Source organism: Balaenoptera physalus, assembly GCF_965194825.1.
Source record: "Balaenoptera physalus genome assembly, chromosome: 4".
In the NCBI taxonomy this organism is placed as follows: domain Eukaryota; kingdom Metazoa; phylum Chordata; class Mammalia; order Artiodactyla; family Balaenopteridae; genus Balaenoptera; species Balaenoptera physalus.
The window spans coordinates 75,538,312-75,560,813 of record NC_138891.1 but is presented as its reverse complement, the minus strand read 5'-3'; the positions used below and the strand labels follow the sequence as shown (position 1 = coordinate 75,560,813).

At 34.7% G+C, this 22,502-nt stretch overlaps 1 protein-coding gene across 2 annotated transcripts in view; it reads right to left on the bottom strand.

Moving 5' to 3' along the window:
• Positions 1-22,502, bottom strand: part of ZNF148 (zinc finger protein 148) — a 136,379-nt gene that overhangs the window by 88,939 nt on the left and 24,938 nt on the right. The window contains exons 2-3 of one of the 2 annotated variants that reach the window (XM_082458588.1): positions 15,234-15,314; positions 7,026-7,160 (exon numbers count right to left, since the gene is read on the bottom strand). The gene's annotated coding sequence lies outside the window, so the exon portion shown is untranslated. The remainder of the gene's footprint in view (positions 1-7,025; positions 7,161-15,233; positions 15,315-22,502) is intronic. The other variant, XM_082458589.1, reaches the window with a different exon arrangement.

Below are 22,502 nucleotides of genomic sequence, written 5' to 3'. Positions count from 1 at the left end.
TGCCACATACATTATTATAAAAAAAAACAAACCACACCCTTGGGAGCTTTTAAAGAATACGGGAGAAGTAAAAGAAGTAGTTACTAAAAGAAGACATTAATAAAAGATATTAGACAAACTGACCCAGGACAGAACTTTTTTTTAAAAATTAGCTAAAGTTGAAACTGACTTACTAACCCAATGCAAGGTCTATATTTCCCTAAAGTAGTGGTCCTCATCTCCAATGTTTTTTGTCATGCACCTCATCAATTTTTTTAAACTTATCATATCCTAATACATGTATACTATTTAAAACTATACCTATAATACTCTGTTAATATGTAATATGCCTATTAAAATAAACATAAAAACATAATTTTTTAAAACTAACCTTATCCCTAACATCAGGCTGAAACAGTAAGTATTGAGGAAGTCAAAGGACTTTGGAGAGAGAGAATATCTGGGGGAAAAAAGGCAGGTTTGCAAAAAAGTGCCAGAATGAGGGATTTGGAACAGGAAGATACCACACCTCAATATACAGGTAGTAAATAAAACGGGAAGTGGAAATACTGTTAACGAAGGCAAACTTGACCTCCTCGAAAATTTTCTCGAAAACAGGCCATATATACGGAAAAAGGAATCGCTCTTCCTTTGTTACATATGGTTTCTTATTCCTATGACCCCAAATGAAGCCATATATTTCAAATTACTGGCTAGCCTAAAAACTGTTCTTGAGACAATTTCCCTTAAATACCAGAAGCTACTAAGATTTCAACACAGATTTCAATATCAATGAACACTGCTTTGACAAGGTTTTAAAGTTAGTTTTGGAAAATCTGCCAGAATGAAAACTGTATGTACCACTGAGCCAGCAACCTCACTGCCAGGAGTATATACAATCCTATGTATGTGCTTAGTCATAAAAATTAACCAAAGATGTATGTACAAGGATGTCTGCTGCGACCTTTTAATGGAAAAAGATTGGAAACAACCTAAGCATCCACTAATAGAAGACTTGTTAAATTAATTATGATTCAACCATACACTGGAATACACACAGCCACTAAAGTGAATGAGGTAGTTATATGTGCTGGGTAAAAAGTTTTCCAAGATATATTAAGTGGAAAAAAAAAAATCAAGAAGAAGATACATAGACAAATAAGTGAGCCCCACTTGTATCACACACCTCAACCAGCTTCTGGGCAGAGTAAGCTGGACAGGAAATAAACAAGGCTCTCAAACAAAAAAAGTTAATTTCACTAAGCCCATGGTAAATGGGAAAAGGACAAAGCTACCCTAAGAAAAATGATAAAGAAAAGTATGTTTTTTATTGTCCTTGAAGCTCTCTTATATGCACTTACTATCTTTAACTTTCCCCCCTGTAACTCCTACATGATCTATGTCAAAGCTCTTATGTGCTTCTCTGCACATTCAAAAACCCAAATACAGCAAAAGGTCCCATGCTCAAAAGTTAACACAGGCTACTTCCCTTCGCTAATTTCAATATTTTCAGGGAGGATCAGCTGAGTGTAAAGAAAGGAAACTGATGTTATCAATCTGCACTAACATGTGACTATTTAAATGTCTCTTCCTGTTAAACCTTCAAAAAGCCAACTGTTTTTTGACCCAAATGTCTATACAATTAATGGAAATTCAGGAGTTAGGAATATTACACAGGAGAGAGAAAAAAAGAAAGAATGCTTAAGTCATGTCACTTACATGAAAGGCTGCTCTGGAAGAAAAAAAGAAATAAACAACTAATCTGCATTCCCAGGAGCCTCTGTCAAATGGGGGAAAAGAAGGACTAGGTGGAGTAATAAGCAATAAGCCACCCTGAGCTCCTTGTAATGACCCATTATTCTGCAACTGAGGAAGCTTGGGCAGCTGACAAAGAATATAAAATCGCAGAGCTGTTATGATCCAAGACAGGACGGACAGTGATGTTCTAGAACTAACTGAGCTAAAGGTAAGACGGCACTCCTTCTGGAGTTACCCAGAACAGAGATTGCTAAAAACTAGAATTTAGTTAAGAGAGGGAGGGAAGGAAGGGGCCCACTTCAGGCCAATTTCTCTGAAATCCCCCTTTAGCAGATTACTTCAAACGCTGCGTTCTTTTCCCCCTTCCAAGTTTTGTTCTTCCCTCATCTCCATCCCTCTGCCAGAGAAGCTAGAAGGTATAGTAAAAGGGATATTGAGGGGACCACAATTCAGCTTTCTGCTCCATTCAATTCTCCCTCTCCCACACACAGTCCCACCATCCTTTTGTACTGAAAAATGTTTGGTTCAGCTGTGTAAAAGTAATCCAAATTGCAGCCGATTAAGAAATCCCTAGTCATTTAAGCCTAATGGCAATGCGGTACTTAAAGAGAATATAAATTATCAGCCATCACTTTCTCCTGCCTTCCAGAAAAGACAGTTGACTCTTCTTGTTGGACCTTCTAATTTAATGCTTCTAATCAACTGTGTGCAAGCAATTAGAAACTATGCTTTATAGATTTGTATAAGCTGAAATAGAGTAAATAAGCTTTGAGTCAGGGCTTTTAATAAGGAGTTAAATACATGGGCATTTGAGACAAGTATTTTCTCAGCTGAGGGGACTGTCTGGGCTTGTTTTCAGAGGACAAAGTTAACAGAAGCATAATATATGAACAAATTGGGCATTACTACTCATTTTTGATCAACTATACAATGCTTACTGTGTTTTTTATGGGAATTCTATAAATTAAAATGGGAATTCAACTTAAAAATTCTATAAATTATGGGAATTCAACTTAAAAATGCTTACTGAGTTTTTTATGGGAATTCTATGCAATTAATGAGGAAAATGTCTTTCCAAATTTATGAATAGTGTTGAGTCTATATTATAAAATTCAGAGATTATCATAACCTGGAGAAGAAAGACAACTAACGTGTTGAGGATCTACCAGATGTAAGACACTATGCTGGGCACACTGATATGTTACTTCACTTAATATTTACAGTAACACTCAAGACAGTAATAGTAGATCCCCATTTAACAGACGAAGAAACTGGAGTTTACCCGAAGTCACAAAGCTAGCATGTAAACTGGGATTTGAAAACAAGACTTACCTGGTTTAACACACTTTTTACCATACCGTACCACCTCCGTCTTGAAAAGGCCCTGGACACTAAGAACTCGTTGAACTCATTCTCTTCTCACCCACCCACTCTGAAGCCACCCTGTCACCACTGCTTGGCTTGGTAAAGCAATCCTTAGTTGGCTACTCCCATCTCATGGCTACCATGGGAGAATCCTGTGTGACACAGAATCCCTTTTCTCCTTCAGCATGCATAGACACCTTCCACAATTCCTATTTTCCACTTCTACCTATTATTCACAGCTCAGTAAATTTCTCCTCGTTCTTTTTTCATGGGTTCACATACACCCCCTTAATCCTTCCATTCTTTCTTCAAACCTTTACCAAGTTACTTTAGGAAAATCTTTCTTTTTCCTTTACTTTCCCATTTTCACTTGGAAATCAAAAAAATAATCCTAAATACGGCTGATAAATGTAGGAGCTATGCTAAAGATAAACCTGTATCAAAGAAAAGAGGACTGTAAGTTTTAAAGTGAAAACAGATTTGAAGGCTTGTGCCATAATCCTCTAATATTCTTGAAAGCACCTACGTTCCCCTTCAGAATGTACGTGAATATTGATCTGCCACTTTATCACCTTTAATTAAATCTGCATTCAGGTGTGAAAGAAAATATCTCACTTAAAGAGACTGCTTTTCTGTTTTATTTATTGAGTTTGGCTATAATATTATTTTCCATCAACATTTATTGAATAATGTAAAACTTCAACTAAATGAGTCAAAACATTATAGTTGGCAAGCTTAGGAACCTAAACATCATTCTTTTCTATAAAAATAGTAATTTCCAACTCAAAATCTTCTCCCAAATCAATAATACCCTGCCTTGTACCAGAACCCATTCAACCTATAAAGAAACTTTACTCATAGGCAAAAGAGAAGTACTCAAAGGAACCTGAAACAGATTTAAAAAAAAAAAAAAAAAAAACGCTAGATTTCACAAATTACTTCTGATTCAAAGTATTTTCAACAAACTCCTTGCTGTCTGGAGGATGCCAGTTACATTAATTTGGATATTAATATTTCTAACCTATGTAGTCAGTGAGAAATTACACCTTACAAATATCAACATTAGAAATACAAATATCAATCAGCCTCAAGATCAAATTGGTACTACAAAGAAACCCATGATCAAAATGGATTTAACAATTTGCCATTTGTCATTCCTCAGAAGTTTTCTATTCCCTCTCATCCTTCAAAAGTATAGTTTTGATCTAAGCAAAAACTGCTTCATCTCTAATTTAGAAACAAAATCTAGCTCTTACCTAGGGATATTCTTCATTAAGAAACCCCTTCAGATACACCTTTGTATAACTACCATTTTGCATCTATAAAGCATATTTTGTAAACTATGCCCTTTGACTTTTAAATTGTTACTATTCAAAACATCCTAATAGGAGCATCATTTACAATAATGGCAACTAGACAAAATGGCCTTTTTTATTAGTGCTAGCAACAATAAAAGATGTTTAATAAGAGAATTTACAGACTAAGATAAATCACTTTATACAATATGGCAACTAAATAAAAACCTGTGATCGTCTTTTAACCACAGAAAAATAATTTATAAATATTTAAGCCAAAGTTAACAGGCATCTCTATATGCCCAATGCCCCGCTCAAATAAAGCAGAATCTAAGCATATTCTCCATTCCAAATACTCATCACCAGTCTTCTAAAACAATGTAACAAGAAATTAGTGGTATTTAGAAATGGTAAGACATCAAATTTATGGCAACTGTTTGTTGAGAAACAGCTACATTTTATCTTAAAAAAGGAGAGGGAAAGGGAAAAGGTAAAAAAGGTCCAAGCAAAACAGAACCCTACATTCTGCTAGATCTAGTTGTTTCATCCATCTCATTTTATGCCAATACCAATAATTCAAATATTCATATTAAAAATACTTACTCTATTAGGAAGCTATAAATTTTCTACAGTTTTGTATAATAAAAGAAACATTAAAAATACTTCTTAAACTTCCCTATACACTAAGCTATTTTTAATATGTACTATATAATAACCAAGACTCATTCCAAAACAGAAAAGTGTTAACTATTTAAATCAAAATTTTAATTTTTAAACATTGGATAAATGCTCTCACTTTACAGTACAAACCCTATTTGTGAAGTACAATAAAACTAAAAATGCGTTTGTTGCCTTCAATGCCAAAAACACCGAAAATGTCTTATAACCATTTACTAATAAAGTTAAATCAACAGGCCTAATATAAATACTCGACACAAGTATACAAAATTTACCAAAACTAACTGTTATCTCAAGTCTCAAAAAAAAAGGTACCTAGGTTAATATATGTTGATACTGACATAAAATATGATGGAAAACTGACAACTAATTTCCAACCCTTTAATAAATTCTCTAATAGAAACATACAATATTTGATACTTGTTTCAAAATGCAGTATTTACAACAGGCCAAGAACCATATAATGTAATTACAATGAAATATTTTTCATCTACAAAAATATAAAGTATATAATCTTTGGGAATAAGTTGTTCTGATGAGATCTAAACATTTAGAATAATAGATTTTTTAGAGTTAGAAAGAACCAGTTACAATCATTTAGCTTTATGTGTAGCTAAAAAGATCCTCTCACCCAAGCCCCTCATCCTTGCCTTAAGACTGTAAACCGTTAAACAAACCATTTCAACCTAATGACAGTGAAACAAAATGAGGAATTATCTCAAAAGTCACTTTTAACTTTTAAGACCTTATTCTACCTTATGACATCAAGACAGCAGTATTTAATCAAAGAACCATGATGACTATTCACAAAACTAAAATTGTCTCAGAACTCAAATAAGAACAATTTCCAAAGCATTGTCACAGGCCAAGAGTTAATATGTCTTAAGACAATAAAACTTATATTTTAATGTTAGTCCAACCAGATAAATGGAAAGTAAATCTGACAAACCCTAATGTGACAGACAACTAGCTGTCCCCCCAGATTCTGTTCTCTCCTTCTTGCCCAATAATAAAATATTAAGTGAGACACACAATGACCTAGGTAAGACTCATTTTCCAGCCTCCCATGCAGTTGGTTGTGGTCATGTAACAGTTAAAGCCGATGAGACATGAGTAGAAATGATATACACAACTCTCCTAAAAGGAAAAGAAAATGTTCTTCCCTTTTCCCTCTTTCTATTGGCAGACATGATGGTAACCCTCCTGGACCACAAGATAGAAGCCACATGTTAAGAATAGCAAAGCAAGACAAAGAAGCCTAGGTTATGATGACTCTGGGGCATCCAAACAATCCTGATATTGTTTATATGGACTTTTCAAATAAATATAAATGTATTTCTACCTTTTTAAGCACCTGTCACAACAGACAAGTCTAAATTTTAACTAATATACTTAATATAAATGATTATTAAAATTACCTACATGACTGCTTCCTTATATTAGCATAGGCAAACATACAATATGTACAAAGGTACAGTAACATATGCTTTTTCACATTTAAAAAATTATATGCCAAACACCATTAAATTTGATTAATAGGTCTAATTTCCCCACATATGAAAATAGTTCCCCTGGAAATCCTGGAAAATTTAATTTGGGTATGTTATGTGTTTATGACAGGTGAGTGAAAAATGCAATAAACCCTGCTGAGGAAAAGGGTTAAAGAAGGAAACACCTTCCCACTTAAATTTCACCTAAGATTACATAATAAGCTACACATATTTTCCTGGGCTAAACTTAAAACCCAAAGCTATATCATTACTCATCAATTTTCTCTTAACACTGTTTTCTCAAGAAAAATATTAAATCCCAAGTTTCTTCCAGATATAAATACTACAACATAAAGAAACTATTATATAAACTTAACATGAAATTCTAGCAGCCAAAAAAAGGTTTCATATTTGAAAATTTTACTTATTCATGATTATGAAAAATAAGTATTTAAGTTACCTGAGACTAACGTAAAAATGAAGACTTCAAGGAAGGGAATGCTGTAGAGTTGAAAAAGAAATCATGGTTGAGTTTCTACCTTTCATAGGCTTCAGAGACCCTCAATACCATTCAATCACTTATGCCATCCAATTCCTACAAAAAAAAATAAAAATAAAACACAACAAACAAAACACATTACTTACGGAGACAAAAATACTGTACAAATATAACATGGACAAACTGGTATGCATAATGAAGTGATCACTCTTTGTAAATAGTAAGCTATGCCTGAATAACCAGTGCAATGACTTCTTTTTAAATCTGAAACTGGGAAAATACAATAGTGATAAGTAGTAACTGTGAAATAACCCTGGCCTTGTAAAGAATAATTTGCCTAGATGTGGAGTGTACAACTTCAGAGACATGGGATATTGAAGGAAATTCAGAAGGTTACAGACCTACACGTTTACAAAAGAGAAATCAGTGATTAAAAACTCACTTAATAACACTATTTTTATCTGCTTTGCAAAGGCTATGAAGTGAAGAGAGAAGCAAACACAATTCTAGGCCTTAAAAATAACAAACAGAACTAGTTCTGTACAGAATATACATGTATTCACAATAGAAAGGATTACAGTTGTAAAATCATACTAAATACCTACAGAAATATGATCACCAAGGTCATCTTTGACTAGAAAAGCTGGCAAAAATGGGAATAATCATAGGGAGACTGTGTTCCATACCCAAAAAAATGAAAATGAAAACATAAGCTATACAAAAGAAGAAAATTTCCTGTCAGTGAATATTTCTGAACATAGTAACAGACTAAAGAGTTTATGGAGTTTCCTACCATAGAGGTTTTTAAAAATATTACATTCCTACCTATTAAGAATAATTTGTATTTACTCCTCCACAGAAAGCTTGGAGACCAGATGATATGACACATCTTATGATTTTATATCAGTTTTTACAGTAGTGCAAAGGTAATAAGAATAGTCTTTCTCACCTAAAACATACCAGTAATAAGTCCATCTTTGTACTTCAGAAAGTATAATACATTCACTTTTTAAAACATTTCAACACTGTATCCATATTTTTTAAAAGTTTAAATTCTGATGGAACTATTTACCCCTCAGTATCCTTTCATTTCAGAATTTTCCTGCATATTCACACATGTCTACTTTTGCAGATGAACTCTTGCTCAAAAAAAACATTTTTTTTTTATATATGACTGTGTCATATATAAATAAATAGCAAAATGTCAACAGTAACAATAACCTGGGCAGGCAGGGAGGGGGGAGCCACAATCTGAAATTACTCCAATATGTTATCTAAAATGCCCAGTTTTCAACAACAAATCATAAGGTGTACCAAAAAAAAGAAAGAAAGAAAGAAAAGAAAAATGTGACCCACGTTAATGAAAAATAGCAATCACGACAAACAGTTTCTGAGCATCCCCAGATGTTGGTTTAAGCAAAGATTTCAAAACATTTATTATAGACATGTTAAAAAAGAACCCACCTTTAACTTTTTTTTGATTATGAAAACAATAAACAGATGAGAAATTCTCAATAAGGGTACAGAATTTATGTAAAAGAACCACATGGAAATTCTGAAGTTGAAAAGTATAATAACTAAAACAAAAAATTTACTACAGGATTCAAGATGGCAGAAGAAAATAGATGACCTTGAAGATATATCAGTAGAAACTATCCAATCTGAAGAACAGCGAGGAAAAAAAATTGAAGAAGGGCTTCCCTGGTGGCGCAGTGGTTGAGAGTCTGCCTGCTAGTGCGGGGGACACGGGTTCGGGCCCTGGTCTGGGAGGATCCCACATGCCGCGGTGCGGCTGGGCCCGTGAGCCACAACTACTGAGCCTGCGCGCCTGGAGCCTGTGCTCCGCAACAAGGGAGGCCGCGATAGTGAGAGTCCCGCGCACCGCGATGAAGAGTGGCCTCCACTCTCTGCAACTAGAGAAAGCCCTCGCACAGAAACGAAGACCCAGCACAGCCCGAAATAAATTAATTAATTAATTAATTTTAAAAAAAAATGAAGAAAACTAAACAGAGCCTCAGAGAACAACTTATCAACATTTCTGGAGTTCCAGAGGAGAGAAAGGGCAGGGAAAAAAAAATTTTTTTAATAAACCACCACCAGAAAATTTTCGAAATTTGATTTTTTAGAAGAAATCAAATCTATGGGTCTTAGAAGTTCAATGAATCTCATGGAGAATAATTACAAAGAGACACACCTAGACACATCATAGCCAAACTGTTAAAAACAAACACAAGGAGAAAAATCATGCAAGCATAAAGAGAAAAATTACTCAGCATGTGCAGGGAACCACAATATGATTAACAACTGACTTTCAATCAGAAACAACAGAGGCCGGAAGACAGTGGGATCACATTCTCAAAGTGCTGAAAGAAAACACCTGTCAATCAAGAAGGCAGCAAAACTACCGTTCAAAAATGAAGGCATAATAAACAAAGTCTCAGATGAACAAAGACTGAGAGAATTTTTTGCAGACCTGCCATACAAGAAATACTAAAAGAAGTCCATCAAGTTGAAAGGAAATGACACCAGACTTAAATACACAGGAAGAAAAGAGCACCAGAAATGGTAAATAGGTGGGTTAAACTAAAAAACTCTATAAAATACATTTTTCTCATTTCTTCTCTTAACATCTTTAAAAAACATAAGAATCTATAAAGCAATGGTTATAACACTGTATTGCTGGGTTTATAGCATATATATGGATGTAATATACATATATAACAGTTGTGGCACAATAGAGGAAGGAGAAAATGGAGCTATACTGGAGCAAAGTTCCTATATTTTACTGATACTGACTTAGTGTTAATATTAAGCAAACTGTTAAAATGTATAATGTAAACACCATAGCAATCACAAAGAAAATATCTTAAATTCTATTTAGAAAAGACATCAATAGAGTAATTAATATGGCACACTAAAAAACATTTAACACAAAAGAAGGCAGCAAAGGAAGCACAGAGAAACAAAAACCATAAGAGACATATATAAAACAAATGGCAAATGTAAATCCAACCATGACCATAATTAAATATGAATGTCTAGACAGCCCAATGGAAAGGCAGAGACTGTCAGATTGGACAAAAACAAGATTCAACTATGTGCTGTCAACAAGAGACACACTTAAAATTCAAGACTGAAAGTAAAAAGATTCGGAACAAGGATATATATACTATGGAAAGAGTAACCATAAGAGAGATGGCATGGTTATATTAGTATTAGACAAAATAGATTTTAAGACAAGTATTACTGGAAATGAAGAAAGATATTTCAAAATGACAGTCAATAAATTAGGAAAATATTATAATAATTATAAACCCTAAAATAATGAAGAGCCCTAAAAAAATAAAATAATAACTAACATTATTGAAAAGAAAAATAGAAAATTCAACAATTAGCATTGGAGATTTCAATACCCCACGCTAAGCAATTGACAGAATAACTATACAGCAAATTAACAAACATATAGAAAACCTGAACTACACTCTCAACCAACTATACCTAGAGTTGGCATATAGAAAACTCCAGCAAACAACAGAATACATATTGTTGTCAGGTACACACTCTCCAGGACAGACCAAATGCTAGGCCACTAAACAAGCCTCATAAATGTAAAAGGAATGAAGTCACACAAAGTATGTTCTCCAACCATAACAGAATTAAAGTAGATATCAACTAAGTTAGAAACCGGAAAATTCTCAAGTGTTTGAAAATTAAACTTCACAATTCTGAATAACATATGGGTCAAAAAAGAAATTAAAAGAGATGTTAGAGAATATTTTTAACTGAATGAAAACAAAAACAAACACATCAAAATCAATGGGATGCAGCTCAAGCAGTACTTAGAAGGAATTATATAACTTTAAGTATACTGAAAAAAAGAGGAGCCTCAAATCAATGACATGAGCCTCCACTTTAATAAATCAGAAAAGGAGTAAACTAGGGGACTTCCCTGGTGGTCCAGTGGTAAATAATCCACCTTCCAATGTAGGGGACGCGGGTTTGATCCCTGGTCAGGGGAACTAGGTTGCAGGGTAGAACATGCTGCAGGGCAGCTAAGCCCGTGTGCAACAACTACTGAGCTCGTGCACCTCAACTGGAAAGCCCGTGTGCAGCAAACTACAGAGCCCACGCACTCTGGAGCCCACACGCCACAACTACAGAGCTCACGTGTCCTGGAGCCTGCGCGCCACAACTAGAGAAGAGAAAACACCTGCACGCCACAACTAGAAAGAAGTCTACAGACCACAAGGAAAGATCCCGCACGCCTCAACGAAGATCCCACATGCTGCAACTAAGACCCGATGCAGCCATAAATAATTAATTAATCAATTAATTAATTAAAATATTTTTTTAAAAGAAAAAGAGCCAACTAAACCCTAAAGCAAGCTGAAAAATATACTGAAAATTTAGAGCAGAAATAAATAAAATACAAAAAAGGAAGATAGAGAATAACTTGTTTTTTAAAAAAAGATCCAAAAAATTTACAAACTTTTAGGAAGACTGACCAACAACAAAGAGAAAAAACACAAATTACCAAAATTAGGAATGAAAGAAGGGATATTACCCCCTGACCTCACAAAAATTAAAAGAATTATACGGGAAGGAATATTATAAACAGATATATGCCAACAAATTAAACAACTTTTATGAAATTCCTAAAAAGACATATATTACTGACACATAAACTAATGAAAGAGGAAACAGAAAAATCTGAATATAACAAACTGAGTTACTATTTAAAATCTGCCCACAAAGAAATGGCCTCACTGATGAATTCCATCAAATATTTTAAGGGGGAAATACCAATCCTTCACAAACTCCTTCACAAAACAGAGGAAGAGTGTACATTTTGCAACTCAATCTATAAAGCCAGAGTTTCTTTGATGTAAAGACATCACATGAAAACTACACTCCAATGTCTCTCATAAACATAGATACAATATCCTTACAAAATATTAGTAAACTGAATCTAGCAACAGATAAAAAAAGGCCTATATATACACCAAGACCAAGTAATATTTACCCCATGAAGGCAATGGTGGTTTAACATCTGAAAATCAATTAATGTAATACACCATGTTAAGAGACTAAAGGACAAAAACCACATGGTTATCTCAATAAACAAAGAAGAATTTGACAAAATTCAACACTTACTCATGATAAAAAAAATCTCAACAAACTAAGACTAGAAGAGAACTTCCTCAAACTGATAAAAGGTATCTACAAAAAAAAACAAAAACAAAAAACTAACATCATGCTTACTGGTTAAACACTGAATGCTTTCCTCCTAAAAATCAGGATGTCCATTTTCACCACTTCTATTCAACATTGTACTAAAGGTTCTAGCTAGTAACACAGAGCAGGCAAAATCAATCAATCAACCAACCAACCAACCAAGCAATCAATCAATCAAGTAATGGCATCTAGATTAGAAAAGACGAAATAAAACTGTCTTTATTCTCTAGCGATGCGATCTTGTATATAGAAATTTCCCAATGAATCCACAAAAGAGCTACAAGAACGAATAAACAAGTTCAGCAAGGCCACTGCCACTGAGAACTGATAAACAAGTTCAGCAAGGGCACAAGATATTAGATCAATAAAGAAAAATCAATTATATTTCTATAGTGAAATGACAGCTTTATATCACATCTTCCTATTAAAAATTTGAGCTGAGGGCTTCCCTAGTGGCACAGTGGTTAAGAATCCACCTGCCAATGCAAGGGACACGGGTTCGAGCCCTGGTCCGGAAGATCCCACGTGCCACGGAGCAACTAAGCCTGTGTGCCACAACTACTGAGACTGCACTCTAGAGCCCGCGAGCCAGAACTACTGAAGCCCGTGCACCTAGAGCCCGTGTTCCACAACAAGAGAAGCCACCGCAATGAGAAGCCTGTGCACCACAGAGAAGAGTAGCCCCCACTCGCCGCAACTAGAGAATGCCTGTGCGCAGCAACAAAGAGCCAATGCAGCCAAAAATAAACAAATAAAATAGATACAACATTAAAGAAATAAAAAATGTTTAAAAAAAAAATCTGAATTGATTCAAATTTTCTGTCTTATCCCTCAGTAGAGTTTTAAAATTTTTTTCAAGTAGATTTCTCCCAGGTATTTTATCTTTTTAGTTGTTACTGTGAATGTATACCTCTTCTTCCTTTATTAGCCCTAATTTTACTATTTGTATTAAAAAATCATTTATGTATAATTGATTTCATAAGCAGTTCCTTTACTGAATTCTCAGTACAAAAAACAAGCAGGCAGATGAACTGAACTGATTTCAGGAACAGACCACCCCACCATCCAAAAAAAAAAACCATGGAAATTCAATATATGATAAATGTGGCATTTCAAATATGTAGAAAAGAAATGCATCATTCAATAATGGGAATGAGGACAAATGGTAAGCCATCTGGAAAAAAGTAAAGCTGATTTCTACATTTATTGCTTATACCAAATATATTCAATATAAATCAAGATTTTAAACAATTTAAACCATAAAAAGTAATAGAAAACCCATATAACTTTTCAAGTTCACTGAATCTAAAACTACCAAGCTAAAACTACCAATCATAAGAAACACAACTAATTTTGTCACTTAGAAAAAAACAATGCCAAACCATGACAAGCCAACAATTCACATCATTCAGAGATGTTATAATGTGGAGGGAAAAACGAGTCCTACAATCAGTGGGGGAGACCTTTTAAACCTTACACAGGAAACCCCACCCCCACCCCAGCCCTGAAGAAAAAGATCACTAAATTCAATCATACAAAATTAAAACTTCAACAAGGCAAAAACAAAATCAAAAGATAAGCAAAACCTGAGTAAAAACCATCTGCCTAACGCATGACCAAACAGATAACTGAAAATATATATATAGCCAATAATAATGGGGAAAAAAATGCTGAAACTCACAATGAAATTTTGAAAGGCAATACTAAACAACAAAAAACTGACAAATACTAAAAGTTTGACAGTAGCTAGTATTATCAAAGAGATAAAGAGATTCCCATTTTCCCAGACTACTGATGTTGGGGTTAATCTTTTTAGTTGGGCAACTCAACCACCAAATTATTAAATGTACACACTTCTTGACCCAACAATTTTTCCTTTAGGAATTTATACTACAAATATATTTTTAAATAATATGTGCAAAGATGTATCCAAGAATATTCACTATATTCCCATTTATTACTGCAAAAAAATTGAACCTAAATATCCATAAATAGGAGTCTAGTTAAAATAATTACAGTACATCCAAATATAGGACTACTACACAGAATGAAATAAGAAGGAATGATATGCAAAGATACAGAAGCTAACAACAAAAAAGACATGCTGCTAATAAACAACATGTACGGTGTGATCTCATTTTTATAAAAATTATGTAAATATTGGTATACATATAAATTTCTGCATATATAATGGACAATGTCGGTAATGATACACACACACACACACACAAATGTTAACAGTAAATGGGAATAAGAAAAGACTTTTTAAAATTTTTTACATTATAAGATTCTCTATTGCATAAGTGTATATTCCTCTTATAATAAACCTGGGTAAGAAGTGAGAAGTGTTTAACGAAATCTTAAAATATGGCCACTAAAACTGCTAATAATTTCACATCTTCGCTTTAAAAGAGTTCTCAAAACAAATAAAATTTATGAGAATCTTTGAATTTTTATGATCATTAATAATGACATGAGAATATGTGCCATTGACAAATGTGTAAATACCCTGAAAACTGTGAAATATTTAATTTTCTTTCACTTTGTTTGAAAGATAAAAGCACAGGTCTAATATATGTACCAACATAGCCCAACAAGACAGGAGAGGATCATGGTTCTTCCTAAAATAAGGGAACCTGGGCCTAAAAAAGAGAAATGCAAGTAATCTTGTTAAGTGAGAAAAGATAACGGTCTTCATACAGAACTAATAACATTAATTCTTTCCCATGTACAGATGTTCATATCTGTATATAGTGATATCATGCTATGTATATGTAATATTCACACTATATATAAGCAAGTATAAAAGAAAAAGGGAATGTCCAGTAAATGCAGAGTACTACCCAACAGCTGTGATAGGTGTGTTCATGTTCAAGTATGTGGGCATCTATCACAGGTAAAAATTAGAGGTTGAGTAAAACAGCGTTGGATTACCTCTACAAAATAGGTCAGGCAAATGCCCATCCCGCCAGATCACTTGGCCGAATTTCCAAGCTGTTGATTCCTCCCTCTATCCTATAAAAGTACAAAAATACAGGTTATGCCCCCCCAAAAATCAGGATTAGACATATTCTTAAAGTCAGGTAAAATAGGTATATCAAAATGTGCTAAATCTGACAGAATTCTTTCCACGGTAGATACTCTTGGATTAAATAAAATTACTTCACTTCGAACACTTAGTTCAACTGTAATGACCCATCAGTGCTGAATGATATCATGAAGAAAAGAAATGACCCAGACACTAACTGGACTTTTCCAAATTTAACTTCTAGCTGAAGATTAGGATTTCTTTAAAATCAGGGTAATAAACTAGAATTATCATAAACAACTTAAAATAGGAAGGAAGGCACAAAATGTATTTCACTAAAATCATATGTTGATGTTCTCAATTACTCAAATAGTACTAGTTCCTGTTAAAATCCCAGAGTAACATTTCCCTGAGCTCAAAGTCTAATTATTTTAAGAATATAGTTTTTGAAAATACAAAAATGTTAAGTATTTAAAATTTTCAAGGCAAAGATATTTAATAATGTTAAAATGGTCCATACATATTTTTTTAATGTCTATAATCAATCTTTCAACAGAGACTAATACAGAAAATTAACACTCCATGTTGGTATTGCATTGATATTGGACATATATAATTTTCTTCCTGCAACTGGGATATGTTTTCCTGGTATATGAAATGGAGATAATGAGGACTGAAAGCTGAAATTTTATTAGAAACAAAGAATAGGCCAAATATAACTTTTATTCAGAAATAAAAAAGCATTTTATATAATAGCCTAAACACATTTTTAGGACTCAGTAAATACCCTGCAAATAAATAAGCTATAAATATAAAAGCAGGACAATTAAAGAAACTCTAAATCTTCAGAAAATAACCAAGTATATTAATTCTAACCTGTGTTTACACAATTTTATCAAGGGATTACAAACATTACAGCATTTCTGATAATTCAGCATTTTCTAGTCCTTAGCCAGTCAGTAGCTTTGTTGCTAAACTAGTTACGAACAAAAAATCTATTTAAAATAATTTATTTCTACTAAGCTCTTAATTGCCTGCCTCAAAGTTTTGTTCCCAAGCATTCAAAAGAGCATATATGCCATTCCTCTCAGTTACTTAAAACTACTTTTAAATATATATTTTCTGTAGTGTTAGTATCAAAAAGATAATAAAAGCCATAAAACTATATTATTGTGGTAGACACTATTAAAAACAGGTAAAGTAAAATAAAACTGTATCTGCACTACACTGTTATCACCATTCTACGTTCTTTACTGTATTCAACTTTTAGAATTTCCAACACAGTTCACAGGAATAAAGTTGAACAGAAACGACATGGTAAAGTCTATATATGGGAAATAAAAATGTCTTTAGACATTAGCGACTTTGGTATTACATTATGAGTCTTTTAAAGTTGACTGGATTTATCTAGTCCACAATCAAAACATTATTACTTATGTCATCACATAATAATGGTAACATATACAGCTGGACAAACGTTTTTGAGATGTTAATATTCTGTTGAAAACATTTTCACAGACAGCCTACTCACCCTGCATCACTTTTTATTGAAAGCTCTAAATTAACGCTGTCACACATCAAAGACTATAACTAGGTATGTTAAAAGAGGGAGGAAACAAAAATAAAATAGTGAAGCAAGAAGGAAAAAGCAGCATGCCTCACTCCCACATACACACATCCCTCAAATGTACAAAATAATATAACCTGAAAGTCCGAATCTATAAACAGAAATTTTGTAATGTCTTTCCCATCACAACCTTTCCTCTACCATGGAAACCCAGAATTCCCCCTAACTCACCTGCCACATAGTCTCTGTCTCTGGAAACCTAATTCATTTAGCATCATCTACCAATTTCACTTATCCTTCCAAGTCTCTATCCCTCCTTCTCCTCTACCACCCCTCTCCACCAAAAATGGGGAAAAGAAAAGAATCTACCAGGCTGGAAACTACGACCCTGTAAGTACAAAAAGAAAGATATAAAGTTACTTGGGCAACCACCCAATGATCAGCTAAGATCTTCCTCTTTCCCTGCCCCACTTCCCCTACTTTAGAAGTGACTGAATATTCCTGCTTAGCAATTCCTCTATTTTAAGATTTTGCTGGCTAATTATTCCCTGATTATAATCACTTGTGCAGGGGCTTCCCTGGTGGCACAGTGGTTAAGAATCCGCCTGCCAATGCAGGGGACACAGGTTCGAGCCCTGGTCTGGGAAGATCCCACATGCCGCGGAGAAACTAAGCCCATGCGCCACAACCACTGAGCCTGCGCTCTAGAGCCCGCAAGCCAAAACTACTGAAGCCCATGCTCTGCAATGAGAAGCAACCGCAATGAGAAGCCCGCTCACCGCAACTAGAGAAAGCCCACGCACAGCAATGAAGACCCAACCAGCCAAAAATAAATTAAATAAATAAATTTATTTAAATAATAATAATAATAATCACTTGTGCAGGTATAATCAAATTAAGACAAAATACAGATTAAGGAAGAAAATAAATGATATATTTTTCAGGGACCGTTAGCTACTACCCGTCCATTATTTAGTTCTGACAGACTGGCAGGATTTCAATGTATTTACCAGCAGGTGGTCTGATTCATTATTCAGGCCAACATTTTTGTCATTAACTGAATCAACATTTTTGATCAACTGATATGTATATGCAACACTATCTAAGATTCCTAAGACATGCATAAAATATCATGGTCTCTGCCCAAAGGAGTTCATAATCTAGCAAGGATGGTAAACATACAAGAAATAATGTTAGTGATGATAATATAATGTGTTAAGCGCTATAACTGAAGTTTAAGCAATTTATCATAGGAAAATCAAAGCAGGGATCAATTAATTCTCCCTCTGTTACCTTTCCAAAAGAAAAGGAAGAAGTGACCTTTTAACGTTGGCTCCACATTTAAGAATAAAATGAATACCATATGCTTTGGACTTTGCTCAGTAGTGTTCCTAGGTCTTTGCAGATATTAACTAACTTAATACAAAAAACAAACCTATGAGGTTGGTGCTAATATTATTCACATTTCACAGAAGAAAAAACTGAAGGGTTAAGTAACTCACCAAAGGTTATAAAATTAGTAAGTGACAGAACCAAAGTCTTTATAATGGTTAGCAGGCACTCCACAATCTACTGTGCTATCACCTCCTCCTCCTCATCACTACCACCATGGCTTTAAGAATCTGAGAGGAAAAATGCTTCAAGTCCTTTAGCATCTTTTAACTAGATCATATTTGAAAGTAATTAGTTAAGTTCTACTTTTACATTAGTTTTACTTTTGTGATTTAATAATGCTTTCTGAACAATGTTTTTTTTAAAAAAAAAAAAGGTAAAGGAAAAAAGTTTGTTCCAGGCAAGAGATTTCTATGAATATGGTTAGAATTTCTACACAGTAACAAAGTAGACATACGTGTTCTTTTAATTTACACTACCTGCTTTGACAATTAAAGTTGTTAGAACTCAGAGTGTACTATTCATGACCAGATCCATCCTAAGGAGGAATGAAAGCTCCAAAAATTCAAACCACCCACCCCAGAAACTGCCCTAACCAGGTCTTTCTAGAACAATTTTCCATTTCTACCTTCACCAAAAATTAAGCCAAAATCTTATAAATTTCACAATCAATGTAGTTAACCCACTTGATTAAGAAAGAAAATCCTACAAAGGGGTAATCAAATAAATTCTTAAAAAACAGTTGGCCGTGGGCTTCCCTGGTGGCACAGTGGTTGGGAGTCTGCCTGCCGGTGCAGGGGACATGGGTTCGATCTCTGGTCCGGGGGGATCCCACATGCCGCAGAGCGACTGAGCCTGTGCACCACAGCTGCTGAGCCTGCGCTCTGGAGCCGTGAGCCACGGCTGCTGGGCCCACATGCCACAACTACTGAAGCCTGCACACCTACAGCCCGTGCTCTGTGGCAAGGGAGGACACCGCAATCGGGGGGCCTGTGGGCCGCACCGAAGAGTGGCCCCCACTCACCATAACTAGAGAAAGCCCGCGTGCAGCAGCGAAGACCCAACGCAGCCAAAGATAAATAAATAGATAAAATAAATTTTAAAAATAAAAAAAAACCTTCACCATTTTAAAAAAAAAAAAAAGTTGGCCAAAGTGAGTAAAATAAAGGCACCAACTGAAAACGTTCACCTGCCCTTGACCTTTTCAAATCACCTAACCAGTAAACATTTGTCAAATAAGAAACCAACTCTCTACCCACGTTAGAAAACACAACAGTATAAGCATTTTTAGAAAATCCTTAGACTATAAACCACTAAAGAGACAAACCTAACCTTTAAATCCAAGTCACCTGTTGAGGAAAGACACCTTCCAAAAGCTAACCTTATCACAGAGGGGATGATAAACTATCAAGCAACTATGTAATCCTTCCCCAAATTCACCAATAGAAATTAGTTTTTAAGAATAGTAAACCACTAAACTCAAGGAAAAGCTGCTTTATTTTTACATGAATTTTTACTTGAATACATACCAATTTTGTAAATAATCATAAAATATTTTGCACTATGATGATCAAGATCACTCAGGTCAATTTTCAAATGATCTCCTCAAAAACGTTACAAGCATGCTCTGATTAAAGTACTTCACAGTTTAAAAAGTGCTTTCAAGTGTCATATTTCATGGGACACCCCCTACACACACAATTACCTAGGCAGGTATTATTGTTTGCCTCCATTCTATAGATGATGAAACTGAGGTTCAAGAGGTTAAGTACCCATGGTTACACAACACCTGTCATGGCAAAGACTTCAACCAGATCCTCTGCCTCCAAATAAATGTCTACTTTAACATAGCACAACAGGAAAGGTCATTCCCAAGTTAAAATATTGATATATTTAATGTTACTCTTAACAATATTCTGAGAGTCAAAAATAAATAAACATCTTTGAAGTAAGGATAAGATCAATGAACATAAACTTTGAAATGAAAATGCTATCTACAGTAATAGTTACCATGTAAATAAACAAAAAATTAAATTCATCTGATTTTCATAACACAAAAATTATCCTACTGTAATAATAACTAAGGAAACCCTAGAAAAGATTATAGGAATACCCATTTGAAAATTAAAGTTTAACTATTTAAATTTTATTTTTAAGTGTCAATTCTTCATGAATAAAAACATGTTAAAATATTATTAAAAACCAAAAATAACAAGAGGGAACTGGAATTATTACTTCTAATATGAAATATAATTAAATACTCTCATTTAAAAACATGTAAATGGTCCATTAAAAAGCTCATTTTCTGACAATTTTACCTTATTCAATACTAGAGTCAGTCACTCTTATCTCCTCTAAAACACATGCCCAGAATTACATAAGGCACTAGACACAATGTAGAGGTGTGTCAACACATAAAAGAAATGATTTTTAATCTGATTAGAAATCTAAGATTTGCCATCAGAGTCAATCTGAGAGTACCTCAAGAAGTGGCTGCAAAGAAGCCCAGTGATTTCTCTGTAACTGCAGTAACTATATTAGTCTGAACAATTCATATAATATGTGAGTTTTTTTAAAATAGTAGTAGTTGGGACTTCCCTGGCAGTCCAGTGGTTAAGACTCTGTGCTCCCACTGCAGGGGGGCACAGTTCGATCCCTGGTCAGGGAACTAAGATCCTGCATGCCGCACGGGGCAGCCAAATAAACAGCAGTAGTTGATTTAACAAGTTAACTCATCATTTAGAAGCACTAGCTTCTACTAATGTATAGACATTTTCTTATTTGGGTCCAATTTACTCTCAATTAGAAAACTAGGGAATGTAAAAAGCAGGACATTTTATCTTTCCTTTTCAACCTATGAATTAGAAACAGATTAAACTGGCTGCATAATACAATATTTTCCAAATCTGTTTTGAAAAATATTTACTAATATTAAAATACTATTATATATTACTGGAATTATTAAATACGTTAAATACAAATAATCCATAAAATAAACACATCTTTGAAGAAAATACCAGAATTCACAATTTCATTTTAATTAACTATACTACAAAATTCTGTTTATGTGATAGATGCCTAGTAAATTGCATGCATCTATTCCCTGGCACCCTCTTGAACTGGTTATGACTGACCTTCCAAAACCTTCCTAGGGGTCCAATACTGTGGTTTATAATTGAAGCAACATTGTGCTTAGAAGTTCACAAAGCACATGGCCATAAACCATTATTTTCAAAGCTGAAATAACCCGCTGGGTGGAGATGATGCAGGTTCACAAAAATTAAGGAATCTGAACTTCCAGTCTAGGTAAGATGGCATAGCTCTCTTTTTCCCTGCCCCTCCTCACTAAACGCCATGTTAAACCAGGGGAATAACACCAGAGACAACTGAAAGAAAACTATGAAAACTGGTAAGCAGGCAGCTAACCAGTTTGGGACTCCAAGACTACAGAAACAGAAAAGCAGCAGAGTGTTTTATGTCCCCAGACCCAACAGAAGAAGGCAACCCAGGCTGGCATTTCCTGACCACCAATTCAGCAACAGCAGGTAGACCAGACAGCCACACTCCTCCCCCAAACTAAACAGGAGTCCCTCTACAATATCAAGCAAGGGATATCAACTGGAAGCCTAGTCAACAACAAAGACCAGAAAGGGGAAGCAACTCTTCCATCCCCACATGACCTGAAACTCCTGTTTTCCACCTAGAAATACTGAGGCAAGTGGGCAGAACTCAGGAACCCAGCCAGTTCAAGCATCTCAGTTTGCGCCAAGACTCTCCCTCTCACCCAGAGACATGGGGACAGGGAAGAATTGGGGATTTGAGGTGGGTACCAGGAGGAGGATCCCACCACAATCCTCTCCCATCTAGAGACACCCAAAAGCCTGACAGGAGGTAATGTCTTCTATTCTCTCAGGCAGCATCAGCAAGGACCAGTGGGAGCCCCAACAGCATCAGATAAACCAAGCCAACCACAAAGGCTCTGAAAATTAAACTGCCATTAGAACCAAAGTCATAAAAGTGGGCCAAGACCTGTACACTAAACCTAAACAGGGTGACCGCATGCTAAAATAAAAAATGTAAATAGGGACCAGAACCTCCTAACATAATATATAAAACAGAAAATGACACAAGAAAATCCCAACATGAGTGAGAAAGGATAATCAACCAAGGTCAATACAGAGATGAGTCAGATGTTGGAATTATTTGAAAAGGATTT